Source organism: Abrus precatorius, unplaced genomic scaffold (genome assembly GCF_003935025.1).
Source record: "Abrus precatorius isolate BTA unplaced genomic scaffold, Abrus_2018 Scaffold10, whole genome shotgun sequence".
Lineage (NCBI taxonomy): Eukaryota > Viridiplantae > Streptophyta > Magnoliopsida > Fabales > Fabaceae > Abrus > Abrus precatorius.
The window spans coordinates 17,620,155-17,637,598 of NW_020874292.1; the positions used below are offsets into that span (position 1 = coordinate 17,620,155).

At 36.2% G+C, this 17,444-nt stretch overlaps 1 non-coding gene across 1 annotated transcript; it reads right to left on the reverse strand.

Moving 5' to 3' along the window:
• Nucleotides 1–16,077: 16,077 nt before the first annotated feature.
• On the reverse strand, nt 16,078–16,184 carry LOC113853418. The gene has a single exon (XR_003502590.1). It is a non-coding gene; the product is annotated as a small nucleolar RNA R71 (small nucleolar RNA).
• Nucleotides 16,185–17,444: the final 1,260 nt, after the last annotated feature.

Genomic DNA, 17,444 nt, shown 5'->3' on the forward strand with positions numbered 1-17,444 from the left:
ATTTTGGCAGATATTTCAAGAATTAGTCCATCCACTTGTATGCGCAGAATTCTACTGGATGAAGATGCAAAACCTATGAGATAGCCCCAAAGAAGGCTGAATCTCATACTCCTATAGGTGGTGAAGAAAGAAGTTGGCAAACTGTTAGCTGCTGGCATGATATACCCGATCTTCGATAGCAAGTAGATAAATCTGATCCATGTTGTACCCAAGAAGACCGACAGAAAAGTCACAAAGAACCAGTTTGATGAGCTGATTTTGACCAGAATTCAGAACGGATGGCGAGTCTGTATTAATTGTAGGAAGCTGAATCAGGCCACTCGCAAGGACCACTTTCCCCTACCTTTTATTGATTAGGTCTTAGAGCGGATGGCAAGGAAATCCCATTACTGTTTTCTAGACGAATTTTCTAGTTACTTTCAAATACACATAGCCCCAGAGGATCAGCATAAGACTATCTTCACTTGTCCTTTTGGTACCTTTGCTTACATACGAATGTCATTCGGACTATGTAATGCACTTGACACTTTTCAGAGATGTATGATAAGCATTTTGTAGACTTCCTAGAGACCTCACTTGAAGTATTCATAGACGACTTTACTGTTTATGGGTCTTCATTTGATGCATGTTTAGATAGCTTGTCTAGAGTATTAGATAGGTGCATACAGTTTAATTTGGTTTTAAATTATGAGAAATGTCATTTTATGGTGACTAGAGGGACTGTAGTGTCAAGTAGGGTATTGAGATTGAAAGAGCCAAAATTGATGTAATTGTTTCTTTGCCTTAGCCTACTTCTGTGAAAGAAGTGCGCTCTTTTCTTGGCCATGCAGGTTTCTATAAGTTCTTCATCAAGGATTTCAGCAAAATCACATCCCCATTATCTACCCTTTTGCAGAAAGATACTGATTTCATCTTTGATCAAACCTGGAAAAACGCTTTTGATGAGCTGAAGAGGTGCCTCACCTCTACTCCAATCATTCAGCCTCCAAGTTGGGAGATTCCATTCCAGCTTATGTGTGATGCTTCAAATTTTGCAGTTGCTGTTGTCCTTTGTCAAAAAGTGGAAAAGCAACCCCATGTCATAGCCTATGTTTCTCAAACATTGGATAAAGCACAAGCAAACTACACCACTACAGAAAAAGAACTTTTAACCATTATTTTTGCTTTAGATAAATTTTGTTCATATTTACTTGGCTTTAAAATAATTGTCTTCTCTGATCATGCAGCTTTGAGGTACTTGCTTAAGAAGTTAGATTCTAAACCGAGACTAATTCTCTGCATGCTTCTTCTGCAAGAGTTTGACATTGAGATTAGAGATAGAAGTGGTGCAGAAAACTTAGTGGTAGACTACTTGAGCATAATTCAGCTGCCACTGGAGGATCTCCCTATTAGAGATACCTTTCTTGATGAGCAGCTTTACCACATTGAACGGCATGATCCTTGGTATGTAGACTTGGTGAATTATTTGGTTACCAAGGAGATTCCTACATAATTTTTCAAAGCTCAAGTTGCCAAGCTGAAGAGTGATTCCAAATACTATATTTGAGATGATCTATACTTATGGAAAATGTGCAGTGACAAGATTATCGACGATGTGTGCCTGAACCTGAGTTCTAGTCTGTGCTTAGATTTTGCTAATCCTTGGCTTGTGGTGGACACTTTGGACCTCAACGTACAACCCAAAAGATTTTAGATTCTGGACTATATTGGCCTACCATGTTCCAAGATGCACACAACTCATGTAAGACATGTGAGTGATGCCAAAGGATTGGAAACATCTCGTGCCGAAATAAGATGCCCTAACTACCTCTCCTTTTCTGTGAGGTGTTTGATGTATGAGGCATAGATTTTATGGGTCCCTTCTCTGTTTCATTTGACTATACCTATATTTTGTTAGCAGTGGACTATGTTTCCAAGTGGGTGGAGGCAAAGGCCACTCATACTGATGATGCTCGTGTTGTTTTAGATTTTGTAAAATCACATATTTTCTGCATGTTTGGATTTCCCAGAGCATTAATCAGTGACCAGGGATCACATTTTGCAATCACATAATGGCTACCTTACTTCAGAAGTTTGAGGTTATGCATAAAATTTTCACACCATACCACCCTCAGAATATCAGACAAGCAGAGATCTCGAATCGGGAAATAAAGCAAATCCTGAGGAAGACTGTCCAACCCAACAGAAAGGATTGGAGTCTACGCTTGGAAGAAGCTCTGTAGGCTTACAGAACCACTTACAAAACACCCATAGAAATTTCTCCTTATCGGGTTGTTTTTGGCAAGGCATGTCATCTACTAGTAGAAGTGGAGCATAAGGCATTTTGTGCGATCAAGCAATGTAACTTGGATATAGGGGCAGCTGACTCACATAGGAAGCTTCAAATACAAGAGTTTAAAGAGATTAGTAAAGAAGCATATGAGAACTCTAACATCTACAAAGAGCGCACTAAGGTTTTTCATGATAAGCTAATAGAGCATAAAGAGTTCCACATTGGTGACAAAGTCCTTTTATATAATTCTAGACATAAGTTGATGCCTGGTAAATTAAGATCTAGGTGGGATGGTCCATTTCTTATTATTAATATTTTTCCTTATGGCGTTGTTGAACTTCAGGATATGGGATCACAAAGGAGCTTCAAGGTTAATGGGCATCGGCTCAAAGTTTTTCACAACGGCTTAGAGGAACATGAACAAGAGGAGGCCACTTTTTAATTGGCCACCTACTTCGATTTATAGGGAGTTTTCTTACCTCTCTCTCACTTATTAAATTATTTGAATTGTCCCTATGCTTATTGTGTTTTCCATTGAGGACAATGCTAATTTTAAGTGGGGGGAGTACTATAATTTTGGTGTGTACATAGTCTAATTAAGTGATTATTATGGCTTTGATGGATTGATTGAATCATTCTTCAGTTTGATAGGTAGACTTTGATATCTTATGTGTTTGTGTTGGTTATTTGTGATAGAATATATACCTTGTGAGATTTTGAGCCATATAGATGACAATATCATGTCATTTTACTTTTCTTCATTATATGATTACACTCATGGTTATATGACACTATAACTTGCCTTGAGCCTTTTTGAGACTATATTTCCATATGCTTGTATTAACATGATAGAGGCATTATTTCTTTCTTGCAAACTACTAACCAAAAAGTCAACCTTGCATTATTTCCATTATTTAAGCCCTCTTGAGCCTAATTGTCCTATTTCTTGTGATCTTAGCTCATTTCAAGGCAAAGGTGTAAAACAATAAAATGACCCAACCTTAAGGGATACAAGAACTTTAGAATAATTTTAGGAATGATCATAAAAATAAGTGTGGGGGAGATTACTTTAGAAAATGCAAGAGAAAAGAAAAATTAGCTACTAAAAAAAGGGAGAAACAAAGAAAAAGAAAAAGTAAGCAATAAAAAGGAAAAGGAGCATTGGATCGCTAGCAAAAGTAAAAGAGGATTGTTTTTGGATTGTATTACAATATATTTTTGTTTAGGGAATTTACTTTCATACTTAATTTCTTTAGATTCATTCCCCATTGTTTTTATATCTTCTTTGGTTTTAACTTGATTACCTTTGTAATTTTTCCACCTCCACTATGGTCCTTTATAACCTAGAAAAGTCTTGTTGATTTTTGTCTGTATGTGTGAATTCTAGCGAAGAAATAGGCAATGGGCAAGCTTATGGATGATCATGCTTCATGTTGTGCATTTTGAGTGACACACTTTACCTTATACACTTGAGTGATTGAGAGTATATCATGTGAGGATTCTATCTCTTATGGTTCATTCACTTGATTTGATAAGTTCATTTGTCAATTTGAAGTGTGAAGAGTGATTTCCATTCTAACCATGATATTTGAACTTGATGGGCTTTATACATAGCCTAATTTGTTTTAGGTCCCCTATGGTTTGATTTTGTGATTTTCCCTGGAGGGCAAAATCTTAAGTGTGGGGAAATTTGATGTGACATATTTTAGGTTTATATTTATAATTTTATTTTGATTAATAAACACTTTTTATATGCTTTATTTTTAGAATTTTTATCATTTTCTAGTTATCTGAATAAATTGGGCTTGTTACATGTAAATGCTTTAATTTCATATTTTTGGTTATTCTGACCTCTAATTACTCTTTTGGCCATAACCTTTTCTACAACAATCATTTTTGGTTGATTCAATTGTATTGGATTCTACACATCTACGGCTTCAAAATACATATATAGATCGTTTGATTTGGAGTTGTTTTTGATTTTTTATGATTTTTTGAAATTAAGGCAGATTTGCTAAATATTGTTGCGGGATTGCATTTAGACCCTTGTTATTTAATAATTGTATTTGGATTTTTAGATATTATTAGAGCCTGCATTTTGGCCACTTAATTTACCCTAATCAGAATCTATAAATAGACTAATAAGGTTCTGAATTGGAAAGGGATTTAGACACTTTGAGATTTTAAGACTTGGTCAAAATAAGAATCTTTGTTTTTATTTTCTTTCAAACTCTCTTATTCTTTTCTCATTCTTGTGTGGGGTAAGCATTTTGATGGAAGGCTAAACCTCTCGTTCAATCCATGGAATCCAAACGTCGTAATTCTGACTTGATTTTTGCGCTAAATTGCTCCGAGTTTGTTCACTTTTTTCTCTAATCTCAGAATTGTGATCATAATTGACATTTCTGTTTTCAGGATTCAAATATGAATCGATTGATGCTCTAATTTGACAATTAATGCGGATTAGGTTAAATGATTATTTGATTTAATTTGTAGCTCTATTCAATAAGGTTATTCAATTAAATTAATAATTGAATTGGGTGATTGTTCAAACACGGATTTAAATCTTTAGATACTGTGATAGTTGGAGTTACACGCAATTGGTATTCTATGGATTGATTTTTTTAATTCATTTTTACTCAATTTAATTCTGTTCGTAATTTAATTTAATTAATTTGTAATTTTCAAAACCCCAAAAAACCTTATTTGCATTCTTTAAAACAAAACCTAAAATTGAATTTAACTGAAATTGTGTCTCCATGAATCGACCTAGGTTTGGCTCTATACTACAAAACCTGTAAAAAACTTAGTTGTTTTGATAGCGACTCGGCATCGTCTATCACTCTCTAAAGAACTTTACTTGTAATATAACTCTATTAAATATATCCTTTCATTACTTTTTTTCCTCCACTCCCCACATCCCTCCTCTCTTCTTCCTCAAACTTTTGGCTTCTCTTACATTTGAAGGTCATTTGGTATTGTCATTGTCAAATAGCTCCCTACTAGAGTCAGTTGACATAAATTCTAAAAAAGTAGAAATAATGTATGTCACTTTGATTGTTGTCATAACCAAAGATGGATCTTAAAGCTTAAAGGGTCTCTATTTGCAGTGCTACAATAAGCACCAAGGAAGTAGAGGAAAAAAGAAAAGGAGAAAAATAAGAAAGACCAAAAGATGCAAGAAGTAGGAAGAACAAAGAGTAAAACATAAGATTTTTTAAATAATGGAGTGACTATAGTGAAGAATAAGGGTGTTAACATCATTTGCTACAAAACCAAAAAGTTATAGCAAGAAATATGAAATCATGTCATAAATCCCAAAAATTTGTGCCACTCATAGGATGTCATATATCCAATTTCTACCAACCAAGAAATAAGCAACATGAATACTTATGCAAACCTTAGATTAATAAAATCAATGCTAACCTAAAACTAAAAAAAAAATCAAAAAATTATTAAAGTGTTGAGAACCATTACATCAATCTTGGGATTAATAGGCATGCCATAATTATCAATTGAAACAATAGAAGTCTTTATGTTATGAATATACCTTTTGTATATCACAATTATTTTTTTAATATTGAAGCATTTCATATTTTCTTTTAAAAAGAATACAATGATATTATTATAATAGTAAATATAATTTTATGTGATATCAAATAAATAACTTAATTGTGAAATCTTACTAAGTATCATTCTTAAAATGTTCTTATCAAGTATTAATAGTATAACAATAATATATTCAAACCAATGTGTTAGTAGACTTTAAGTCAAAGAACAACATATACCATTATTATTACATTGAAAATCATTTATGACTTAGCATAGGAATGTTACAAGGATCTTGTATAAAGAACTCTATATTTTAATTAAAGTTGTCAAAGTATGTTAACTTGACTTATTTGGGTTGACTTACCATGGATTAGGCTCAATAGTGAGCTGACCTAACCCAATCAACCTTATAGTGAATATATAAAATTGTAACTTGGTTCAACATATTATCTTGTGGCATAGTTCACAGGTTAACTTTACTAAATTAAAAATAATAATAAAATATTTTTCAATGAAAAAAATCCTAAAATTATATAATTAGTGACCAATACTACTAATAAATTTTTTAAATTACTAATTAACTTTATATTTATATTATTCATATATTTACTTTTTTATTATCATTTATTTCTTAATATTTATTAGTATTAGCCAAGTAATTATCAAATGATCAAACAATGAGTAGGTGAGAGATGGTTTGGTGATAGATCAAATTTCACATAGAAATGTAGCTAAATAACGTGCAAGGAAACACATAAGTAGAGATAAACACAATGAGCACAAAGATCAACCAAGTGAAAAAATATTGGCCCAACATATGTCATCAATGTCATGTAGATTTGGTCACATAATTGGTTGGAGTAGCAAAACAAATATTGACATAGCATAACTCGCCAACATCACTATATCTAGTCACATAAGTTGTCAAAGTCGCATAGATTTACTCGCACATCAGAGTTGCGTGGATCTAGTCGCATAGGTTTCCAATGTCTTATATATCTAGTAGCATAGGTTGCTAGAGTCACGTAGATATGGTTACATAGGTTGCTAAAATCACATAAATTTTATCACAACATAGGTGAACAAATAACAAAATAGTCAATAATACAGTGTAAACATTGAATGAACTTGAGAGCAAAAACATAAAGAAGAATGCAATACATAGTAACACATGATAGTCATATATGAGTAAGAATGGAAAAAAGGAAGGTGGTTGATTTTAGAAATTAAGAATTTTATGATGTAGTTGTAAATTATTTTTAAATTTAAACTATTAATTAAAAATTAAATTAAAAGCACATAAATTAACTCGGCTTGTTTCGGGTTGACCCGAGTTTGCTAGCAGATTGAGCCGGTGCATATAAAAAAACACAAATAATATATATGTCAATTTTTTAATAACTTGGCTTGCTAGAAACTTGAGGTGGGGTGGTTTGACCCTGTAATGCCTATTTTACATGTTAGGCTTCCTTTATAAACAGAAAAATAAAGTACTAATAATTCTTTTTATATCTCATTCAATAGCAAAACCAAATACATATAGTAAAGTGGTGACAATATCGAAGAATTCTAACTATGAAGATTCTAACTACAAAGGAAGTACTACCTAGCCCTCATGCCCACAATAAGCCTTGTCACCTACTTCAATCTACCCTTAACAGTATAATCATAGTCCCTAAAATACTTTGGCCTAACTTTATTGCGTTTGGGTCTGCTCCTCAACATTGAGTTGGTGACAAAATCACTTCCATCCTCTTCTACTTTAGCTTCATTATCATGTGCCATTACATCCCATTCCCCTTCAACAAGCACCTTGTCCTCAAGGTGCAAGTTTTTAGGTATTCTTTGAGCAGCAACTCAAGATCTTCCCAAGTAGTGTCCTCAAGAAACAAGCCTTTCCACTGTACCAGTGCCTCATGTGCACCAAACATAAGAGAGTTACGCCAATCCAACACCACAAGAGGTTGCAATTTAGGTTATTATTATAAGTTGCAGGAGGTAACTCTAAAGTAGAAGCATCAACATTATTGCTAAATAGTTTCAATTTGGAAACGTGAAAAATAGGGTGAATCTGAACTCCATCAGGTAACTCTATCTGAAAAGCAACGTCACTAATTTGCTTCATAATACGGAAAGGGCCATAGAAGTGTTGAGTTAGCTTTGAAGTTCTAATGTTTCGTGCCATTACCTAACGATATGGTTTTAGTTTAACAAGAACTTGATCACCTACTTGGAAGGGATGTGGCAACCTTTTTTGATCTACATAATACTTCATTGTAGATTAAGCTCTGAGTAACTTGGAACGTAACTTATTCAACAATTCCTATCATGCAGCCAAGTCTGAATCAATAGCTTCATTATGGCTAATACCCACGATATACTGCGATAATGAGAGAGGTGGCTAGCTATGAATGACCTCATAAGGTGTGACTCCGGTAGTTGTATGTTTGGCTGAATTATAATGCCATTCAGCCCAATGGAGGTATTTTCCCCACAACTTAGGTTTCATGTGGACAAACACCCTTAAATACTGCTCCAGCATTTTATTTACGACTTCTATTTGGCCATCACTTTGTGAATGATAAGCTGAAGACATCCGGAGTTTGGTGCCACTCACCCAAAAAAGCTCTTGCCAAAAATTGCTCATAAAGACTGGGTCATGATCTAAAATGATACTCTTTGGCATGCCATGTTATTTACAAACCATGAATGCAAATAATTCTAATACTCTTACAGCCGTGAAGTTAGTAGGGAGCATCCTGAAATGGGAAGCCTTCAAAAACTTGTCAATCACAACCAAAATATGTTTGGAACGGAGGGAGCCCTCTGAGAAAATCAAGTGAGATATCTTCCCATACTGCTGTGGGAGGCTCAAGGGGTTGCAACAAACCATAAGAAAGATGTGTAAGGGACTTAACTTGTTGACAAACAACGCAGGCTTTGATAAAATTTGTCACATCCCTTTTCATCCCTTTCCAAAAGAAATTCACTCAGCTTTCCATATGTTCTATCTATTCATGCATGTCCAGCCATCAATGTGGCATGAAACTCTTCCAATAAAACTTGTTTAAGAGGCGATCGATCAGAGAAGTAAATTTTATTATGATAAAGGAGGACCCCTTTAATAATTTTAAAGCCTGGATATTCCCCCAAGCAACAAAGAATGCCTTGATATATTTGTTGGATGTCAGGCTCAAAATTGTAGGCTGCTTGAATTTTTTTTACTAAGTCACATTGTGGAACAGTTAGCCCCATCATTTGAGTTGGGTTTCCACGTACCCTACTCAAAGCATCTGCTACTCTGTTGGATGCCTCCGGCTTGTATACTATCTCATATGTGTAATCGAGTAACTTGGACAAACAGTATTGTTGCTCTAGTGTCTGCACTACTTGAGTCATTAGCTCTCTAAGGTTATGCTAATCAGTATGGACAATGAACTGTCTGGCCAACAAATAAGTATGCAACTTCTTGACCGCGGCTATGATTGCATACAATTCTCTAACATAAGTAGAGGATGACAGTAATTTGGGGCATAACTTTTTGCTCAAATACAAAATAGGGTGGTCGTTTTGCAGCAAAACTGTCCCTATTCCTTGCCCAGAAGCATTAGTTTCCAGGATAAAATCTTCTTGAAAATTAGGTAATGACAAAACTGGGGCTTGAGTCATGACAACCTTCAACTGATCAAGCAATTATTGAGCTTCGGTTGACCAAGTAAATAAGTCCTTCTTAAGTAAATTGGTGAGAGGGGCAACTATTGAAGCATAGTGTTTGACAAACTTACGATAGAATCCAGTCAGTCCTAAGAACCCATGCAACTGCTTCATATTGTTAAGTGTTGGCCACATAAGCATAGCTTGAATTATTTCCGTGTCTGGCCCAACTCATTCTTTGCTTATAATGTGGCCTAGATATTCGATTCTCTTTTGCAAACAAGCATTTTCTCTTCTTGAGGAAGAACTGATTAGTCAAGAGGCATTACAAAACCATGTCAAGATGAATCAGATGTTCTTCCAATGACTTACTATAAACCAGTATGCCATAGAAAATAATAATAACAAAGCTCCGCAAAAAATCATAAAATAAGATATTCATTGTTGACTGAAACGACGCCAGTGCATTGCACAATCTGAAAGGCATTACAAGAATTTTGTAATGTCCTTCATGCATCTGAAAAGTAGTTTTTAGAATATCACTTGGGCTTATACGGATTCGATGGTATCCAGAGCATAAATCCATCTTAAAAAACCATTGTGCTCCATGCAACTCATCTAGTAGTTCATGAATCGAAGGAATTGGAAAGCAATCTCTTACTATGATTGCATTCAGCGCTTGGTAGTCCACGCAGAACCTCCAGGATCCATCCTTCTTACGCACCTGTAATACAGGGATGAAAAGGCACTATTGTTGCGTTGCATTATATAATCCTCTCAACCAACATATCCTTAATTTAACGTTCAATTTCATATTTCTGGAAGTGTCGATATCTGTAAGGCCTAATGTTCACGGGATTAGCTTCTTCCATCAGAGGAATCTGATGGTTAGTTTCTCATATAAGAAGGATCCCCTTTGGCTCCTAAAAAATATGGGACTATCTACTCAACAACTCCTCAACCTCAGGTACTAATTGAGACCAAATTGGAGGCGCTGTAGGTGAAACCAGTTGTAGCTAAACTAGTTTAGGGTTTAAGTTGATGCATAGTGGCTTCTTGTGGGGCTAAACATTGTTCACCCTTAAGTTCAACCATTTTTCCCCCTCTGATGAACTTTATGGTCAATTTCTCATAATCTGTAAGAATCGGACTCAAAGTGGTAAGCCATTGAACTCCCAATACCAAATATGCATAACTCAAAGGCAATACGAACAAATCAACTAGAAAAGTGTGAGAGCCAAATTTCAGAGGTACCTAATTGCACACTATGGAACAAAGCAACTTTTCACTATTTCTAACTAACACTTGAAAACCTTGAGCAGGAGCAGCTCGAAGGCCCAAGTGCCATGCTATACGATCCTGAATAAAATTATAGGTACTCCTACTATCCACTAAGACTGCAACCGGGCAGTGTTGATATGGTCTAATACCTTAAGAGTTTGGGGTATTGAATGGCCCAATAACATGTGTAAGCTAATTAGGGCTGAATGGGCATCGGTGGGTTAGGTGGTTCGTTCTGGGATAAGGTATCTAATTATAAGAGTTGAGTTAGATCTTCAACTAGTTGCTTTGGTTGTTTGGTTCAGCAATTAAGAGCATCAACTCCCATTTGCACTTGTGGCCGAGACGATACCTTTCGTCGCAATAATAACACAGGTTTCGTTCACAACAACTTTGTAATTCTGCGGGGGTTAATTGTTTGATCAAGGGTAAATTAGAGTTTGGCTTACCATTTTGGGTGGAATGGTTGAGTTGTGTTGAGCTTGTGTTTAGGGATTTTGGAATAGAAAAGGTAGGAGTAAAAAATTGGGTGGTTTGGACAATTTTGGCTACGGAGAACACCAATTGGTTCGATCGAGATGTTGTTGACATGTCTGTGAATTTTTCCTCTTAAAGCTTCACTAAACTAATGGCTTAGGACAAGGATATAGTTGAAAAACTTGCACCTCTCATCTAATCTTTGGTTTGAGACCCGAGACAAAACAACTGAGAAAGAATGGAGGCAGCAACCCGACAATGTGATTCGCCAGGGCCTCAAACTAATTTTGATATTCACGAACAGTGGCGGTCTAACATAGTTTGAACAGAGTCCCTTTTGGATCTTTGTAGTGTGACGGGGCAAAATGTACCTCGAGCACCTAGAGAAATGCCTCCTAAGTGTTGTCCGTGTGTAGCCACTTAAACCATGTCAAGGCTTCACCTTCCAAGGCAAAGAAAAAGACCATTCGAAGCCTTTGCTCCTCTGGTGTTTGGTGATAATCAAAGAATTGCTTAATTTTGAAGACCTACGACATCAATTCGGTCCCATCAAAATGTGGTAAGTCAAGCTTTATGGACGTGCAAGTGAATAGTTGAGCAATAGGTTTGTGTCGTGAGTGATAAATCCATATTTTACTATATTTTTAGCACAGTTTTTGTTAATAGATAAGTAGTAAAGTACTAAATAAACTTAAAAATATCATAAAAATTGCATCAATATTCATAATTGTGTAGTTAGCTTAAATTTTGGATTTTATTCTAATTTTGGAGAAATTTGGCTTAAAAAAAATTAATTTTTGTGCAGAAGCTTGAGCTGAGACTTTGAAGTTGATATTGAAATGAAGAAAATTAAGGAATTGAGCTTAGAAGACCAAGAATTAAGTGATAAGTGCTGGGTGTAGCCACTTTGGGTGCATAGAATTAACACTTTAAAGAAGAAAATCCATGAAAATCAAGTACGTAGCAACTCTAAGTGCTGAAAGTTAACACTCCAGCAATAGAATTCATGGAGGGTCTGCATGTTAACACTCTTGCTACTGAGAGTAATAACGCCCAAAGCTAATTTGCCCAGGAATCATACGCGTAAACACTCGCCACTAAGAGTAGCCACGCGCAAATGCGCGTAAACACTCTAACTATTAAGAGTAGCCACGCGCAAGGCAAAATCTTGGAAAACACATGCGTGTTAACAGTCTGGCTATTGAAAGTGTTTACGCAAAATAATACCTAAAAGTTAACACTTCAGCAATAGAATTCATGAAGGGCCTGCGCGTTAACACTCTTGCTACTAAGAGTAATAACGCCCAAGGCCAATTTGCCCAGGAATCATGCACGTAAACATTCTCACCACTGAGAGTAACCACACACAAATGCGTGTAAACACTCTAAATGCTAAGAGTAGCCACGCGCAAGGCAAAATCTAAAAAACACATGAGCATTAACACTCTTGCTATTGAAAGTGTTTGTGCAAAATAATAGAAGTCTGGAAACTACCTTTAAATGTCAACTTTAGTTTATTAGAGTTCCTACTTCTGTGACACTCAGGCGCTAGGCGAGGGCGAGAAGTGATTGTCGGTGCAATGTGTGGCACGGACAAGGAACGACTCTTGGCAGGCTTCCGGCGATAAGGGACATATAAATGAATCAAACTTACGCTGAAATAAGAGAGATCCAAAGACTGTGTATACAGTTGAGGATAGCTTAAAGGAATTGATTAGGACTACCTATACCAATAAAATGTATTTACTTTTCAGTGGCCTATCACTTAAGAATTCAAAAGTTAAGCATGCTTAACTTGGAAAAATTATGGGATGGGTGACCTTCTGAAAAGTTCCCGGGAAGTGTTTGAGTGAGGACAAAGCATGCTGAAAAGTCTTGTGTTGGTTTGTAGGGGATAGTCGTCAGTCCCAAATAAGTTGCGAGGCTGTTATAGTAATGGTATCAGAGCAGGCCTTTCTCCCAATACGGTGTGGTTCGAGGATGAACCAAGCAGAAGCTGGTGGGCATGTAACACCCAAGTGCTAGGCGAGGGCGGGGAGTGATCGTCGGTGCAATGTGTGGCACGAACAAGGAGCGGCTCCTGGCAATTGGAGAAATTATGGGATAGGTGACCTTCTGCGAAGTTCCCGGGAAGTGTGTGAGTGAGGACAAAACATGTTGAAAAGTCTTGTATTAGTTTGTGGGGATAGTCGTCAGTCTTGAATAAGTTGACAAGCTATTACAACTTCAGCCTTGAAGCTTCTTGAAGGCCTTCCACATTTGAACTCTCAGTGATTAAAGTGCTAATGTGGAAAGAGGCAAGAAAAATTATAAATAGTAGTTATGAGCTCAGATTTGAAGACTTTTGTAATCTTTTTGTCATTTTTTACTTTCTAACTATTTTAGCTTCCAAGGGAAGTTAGAGAGAATGATTGGGAGTGACTTTTAAGTTTTATTACTAGAGGAATTAGGGTGAAGATTAGGTCTTGAAAGATGTTCTTCTGCTCCTTATCTTCTTCTTCTCTTACTTTTCTTTCTTTCATTGTAATATTGTTCTAAACCTTTTTTATTAGGGATCTAAGGATCCAAATTTGATATTGTGATATTATTTTGGATCTGGACCTTGAGGTTTTAATTGAATTGAGTATGTGATTTTATTCTTAATACAATTGTGAACTAATCATTCATTCAATTGAAGTTAGAGGAATCCTTATCAATGAAAATTGAGTTTATATCTCAGATCTGAATCATGTACCTATGTTATTGAGGCCTTAGGAATAAGTGATCATAATCTAGTAATCTATAATTTTCAAAACTTAATGCAAAATTTCATTGAAGTTCACCTAAGGAATTAGAGAGATTTAATTAGGTATTAGGATCAATGAGGCAAGGAATTATCTTTTGGTTAAAGAAGTGAAATTGATTATTTATAAGTCTGTAATTAGGCCCTTTTTTACAGCCCATATATTCATATTTGACCTTTATTTTATTTGAGTTTTACACTAATTTATATATTAATTGTGCAGTTTGGTATAAAGAGGCCGCAAGTGAATTTTGGGTGCATTTTGGGCCCAAATTGATAGAAGATTAGAGCCTCGTAGCAGCCAGCACGCCCAGACCCTTCCAACAAGCACGGGGGTGCTTTGATCCCATGCACGACCGTGCTTAAGGCCTTGCACGGCCGTGCTCATCTGCGGGAAGCCCAATTATGAAGAGTTTTTAGGGTTTACAAATCCTATAAAAGTGAAGATCTCAGGCATCACAAGGGACGATTTTTACATCTTAGCTTTGGCTCTATAATACATCTGATCTCGTCTCTCTTGCACGGAATCTTTGGCACATGCTTGGCGGGACTTGGAGCTTCGAGCGATCATACTTGAAGACCGGGAACACATCTCACACTCTAGTTTGCTATTTCTTTTTATTATGGATTTGTTTATGATTGTTTTAGTTCTTTTCTTGAGCTTGAGTAACTAAGTCCATAGCTAGGGCTATGGGAACTATTGTTCATGAATTTATAGAATTTTGATGTTTGAATCTAAATTTGATTTCCGTTTTGTGGTTAGATTTTATCCTATTGTGCTTCTTTCTTAATCCTAATTAATTATATCGTCAGGCGACTGTACCTTGGTTAATTAATAGGTTTATAGGGTAAAATGAGATAAAGGATTAGGTGGACCAAACCAATCTTTAATTAATAGGTTTATAGGGTAAAATGAGATAAAGGATTAGGTGGACCAAACCAATCTTTCTCTTCTAATCGTTATTAAATTAACAAGTTCGTAGGCTCCTAAAGCTTTCTTAAATTAATGTCTTGCATGACAATTGAGGATGTTAATTTAGAGAAAATAATATTAATATTGCATGACCATTGGGTATTAATAGTATTCGTATGAATGATTGATAATCACAAGGAAATCGGATTTAGAGTTAAACAAAAAAATAACATAAAGGATTGAATGAGAAAACCCATATGCCCTAGGTTCCTCTCCGATAAGTTTCACCAAGACGTGCATTGTATTCCTTGCTCTTAGTTTTATAATTAATTTTATAAATTCTTGTTTTTAATTAATCTCGTATCTTTGAAGCTTAAACAATTGAATTAGGAAATTCTTAGTAATTGAAAATCAATCCTTGTGGGACGATATTTTGGGAACTTAATTTAAGAACCCTTTATTACTTCTCGATGGGTACACTTGCCCTCGGAACAAGTTTTTGGTGCCATTGTCGGGGATTGCTTTTTCAATATTAAGAAAATCTCAAATCTAATTGATTTAAGCAATTTGTGTTTTATTTTATTTAAATTTAATTCTGTTTTGTTTATTGTTAAAAAAAAATTATAATTTTCGTATTTATTTTTTTTATTTAACAATTTCTTTTAATGTATGCTCACTCGTTCTAAGTACTCTACAACTTGTTTATTTGATCCAGAGATTAAGAGAACAGTGCGTAGACAAAGAAAAGAAGTGAGAGAGCAAAGAATGGCAGAGGGAAGGAGATCAATTCAAGATTACATGACACCCACAGCTAGAGGCACTCCTGGAAGCATTGCGACACCTAATATGGAGGCTAACAATTTTGAATTGAAACCAGCACTCATAACCATGGTCCAGAACTTGATACAGTTTAGAGGCATGCTTAACGAAGACCCCAATCTTCATCTGACAAAGTTTCTCCGATTGACGGATACCATCAAGTACAATGGAGCCTCCAACGATGCTCTTTGACTCCGCCTTTTCCCCTTCTCAGTATCTGAAAGGGTGAATGCATGGTTTTCTTCACTCCCAGCCAACTCCATCAAAACTTGAGAGGATCTCAATCAACAATTCTTAGGGAAGTACTTTCCCCCATCAAGGTCCTCTAAGCTTATGATGGAGATATGTTGCTTCTAATAATATGAAGCAGAATCCTTATTCGAAGCATGGGAGCGATTTAGAGAGTTTTTGAGGAGATGTCCTCATCATGATTTTCTGACGTGGAGACAGGTACAAATTTTTTACAGTAGCCTATCAATTACTACCAGGGCTACCATTGATGCTGCAGCAAGAGGGTCTCTCATAAGAAAAGATCCAGATGATGCATACAAACTAATAGATGAGATGACATCTTCTAGCTTTTAGTGGCACACCGCTGACTCTTACGATTTCAAGAGGAAAGAGACCGCTCTGGTCTACCAAGCAGAGAGCAACAGCCCACTAATGAACTAAATGGCAGCCCTTGCAAAGCAACTAGAATCTTTAATGAAGGCTCGAGACCAACCTGTAAGAGCTCCTGCAAGCCCAGAATTTAAGCAAGAAGAGGCAAACTTCATGGGCAATCACAGTTCAGGGTGGAGGAGTAATCCTCCTAACTCTTGGGAGAATGCCTTTGGAAGTCAAAATTGAAGTGTTTATTGCCCTCCTCATGTGCAAAGTCAAGGAGCAAGACCTGAAGGAAAAGAAGCTCCTAGATCTCAGTCCAACTTTCAAGAACATATGATGCAATATGTGCATTACTCTAATAAGAGGATGACAGAGCTTGAATCCAAGTTGGACCAACATATTGAGAGAACTGATAAGAGGTTCGCAGAGGTCAAATTTGAAATACAAGCCAACTCTTCCAAGATAAGTGCACAATTGGAGTAAATTACAAACCTTCAGAGTCAAAGAGTGATGGGAACACTGCCATCTTAGCTTGAACCTAATCCAAGGAGCAATGCAATGCCATCACCCTTAGAAGTGGAAAGAAATTACAAGAATCGCATAACAGAGGCACATGCACACCCATGCTTATTGAGAAGCACGCCCATGCTGATTCTACATGCACGCCCGTGCTTACTGATGAGCACACCCTTGCTAAAATAGAAGCACGACCGTGCTTATACAAGCATGCCCATAACAGTGATCAAACCACGGCTGTGCATCACTATGAGCAAGACCGTGTTTCAAGCGAGGAGCCTGAAAAAGAAAAGAACGAAGAGCCTCTTGTTCAACCAAGGCCCTATGAGCCTAAGATACCTTTTCCACAGTAGCTACAAGGTCACCCTCCTTATAATGAAGAGTTCCATAAGTTCTTAGACTTATTGGGCAAAGTGCACATCAATATGCCTTTCATTGATGTTATCTCCAAAATGCCCAAATATGCTAAATTTTTAAAGGAGATTTTGACCAATAAAAGAAAGTTGAGAGCACATGAAACTGTGAAGCTCACCTAAGAGTACTCAACTATAGTCCTTAAAAAGCTTCCACCT